The following is a 2,594-nucleotide window of genomic DNA, read 5'->3' on the forward strand; positions in this document are numbered from 1 at the left end:
TGTATGTGTGTATGGGTGCATACACACACACACACACACACGCGCATATATATATATAATATATATATATATATAATAATATAAATATATATATATATATATATATATATTTTATAGTAAAATATATTGGGGTGTGCGGTGTGGCGTGTGTGCGTGGTGCGTGGGGGGCGTGTGTGCGTTGGCGTTGGTGCGGGGGTGGGTTTTGTGGGGGTGTGGGTGTGTGTGTGTGTGTGTGTGGGGTGTGTGTGTGGTGGGTGGTGTGTGTGTGTGTGTGGTGCGCATATACGTGGGGGATATAATATATATAATATGATATATAATATATATAATAGAAGATATTAAAATATTTTTGTGTGGGTGTATGTGTGTGTGTGTGTGTGTGGTGTGTGTGTGTGGGGTGTGTGTGTGTGGTGTGTGTGTGGTGTGTGTGTTGTGTGTGTGTGTGTGTGTGTGGGCATGCGTGGGTATGTGTGGGGTATATATATTACATATATATGGGATAATATATATAATAAATATATAGAGATAATATATATATATATATATATATATATAATATATAATAGACATGCATATAAATAATATAGAATATATAATAATATATAATATATATATATATAAAAATATATATATATATGTATAATAAATATGTAATATAATATATATATATATTTTATATATATATATATATATATATAATATATATTATATATATTATATTATATATTATATATATTTTATATATATATATATATATTAATATATAATAAAAAATATATATATTATATATATATAATATATATATATATGGAGTGCGGTTTTCCCTGGGAGCGAGTGTGCTCCGGGTCCCTACGGGGAATCCCCCCTGCCTTTTTTCATCTTCTATTGAGCTCGCATAATACATGTATTTACCAAGTGATAATCGGTGATTAACTAGGAAGTCTTCCAGCCGAAAGGGATAGACTACACAACATTAGAATGGCTTGTGTGGCAAGAAGAGATGAATAACCACACATACATATGTATGTGTATGTGTGAAGATACGTAGTAAATATAGTAAGTGAATAGTTTTAGGGGGGTTTTACATATATGTGTGTTTTGGGGGTGTGTGGTGGTGTGTGTGTATGTTGTATGTATATGTATATGAATATATGTATATTAAATATGAAAACAAATTAAATGTGCATATTATAAGTACATAACAATACATGTGTATATATATATATATATTAATATATTTTATATATATATATAAAATTTTAAAATATATATATATATATGTACTTATATATATGCACTTTTATATTTTTTATCATATTATAATACATATATGCATATAATATACTACCACACACCACACACACACACCAACACACCAACACACACACAATTTTATATATTAATATATATATATATATATTATATTATATATATATTATATATAAAAATAATAATTTGTGGTGTGCTGTGGTGTGTGTAAATATTTTTAAAACCCCCAGATATATAATATTTTATATTATATTTTATATATATAATATATATAAAATTATATATTATATATATAATTATATATTATTATAAATGGTGTTTTGGGTGTGTGTGTGTGTGTGGTGTGTGTGTGTGTGGTGTGTGTGGTTGAAATTTTTTTTGTGTGTGTATGTGTGTGGTGTTCATATGAAAAAAAATATAATCATATATATGCATGTATGTTAAATTATATATATATAATATATATTATATATATATATATATAAAATATATATATATATATATATTTTAACCTACAAGCCCGGTAGCTTGCTAGGTGGTTTACCCTAAATTAGGGGGTTCAGGTCCCCGGGTTGCCGTCCGCCCTTGCCATAACCCCCGCGCATGCCGTGGGGGGGGTCGTGGTGGGAAATGGAAGAGTGGGGACTTGTTGGATCGCCGCCACACGATCCCCCCCCTGGCCTTTTGGTTTGATTTTCATTTTGCTTTATGTCATTTTCTTGGTTAGGGTTTGGTTTTTTGGGGTTTCAATAGGTTAGGCGATTACACTGAGAATCGCGTAGGCTTGATGTATTGATGTAAAAAATAGTAATTTCATGTCTACCTCTAAAAATTTCTCCACAAGCATGTAAGGAATACATAAATACCCCCCAAATTTTAAAACTTACAAAAAAACTTTTTTTATATAAATTTCAGAAATAGAAGAAAGTAAAAGAAATAATCAGTTTTTTTAGGATCGGGACCCAGATCAGGCCCCGATGAAAAAAGTCTCGGGTTCTGGCTTTTTTAAAGCATGACAATTTTCAACCAAATTATAATAAAAAGGGGGCCTAACCCTGATTACGAAAAGTTTTGCCCCCTTTGCTTTGTTAGCTTTTTTTTGACTGAATCGTTTAATCATTCGTGTGGTTTTTTAAAGGTAGTTGCTTTCGATGTTGTGGATAAGCCTATGAGTTATTAGTCGTTTGCTGTCGTGCATTTGCGTTGCCGCTGAAGTTTTTTCTTGCCCGGGTTGCTTCTTCGCTTGGGGTTTTTTATGTTCCTTCCGGGTTATAGTGATTTCCTTTTGGGGGATTGGGAATTTTCCCCTGCTCCCTTTTTTTTGT

The sequence above is a fragment of the Penaeus monodon genome, unplaced genomic scaffold (assembly GCF_015228065.2).
Source record: "Penaeus monodon isolate SGIC_2016 unplaced genomic scaffold, NSTDA_Pmon_1 PmonScaffold_93, whole genome shotgun sequence".
Lineage (NCBI taxonomy): Eukaryota > Metazoa > Arthropoda > Malacostraca > Decapoda > Penaeidae > Penaeus > Penaeus monodon.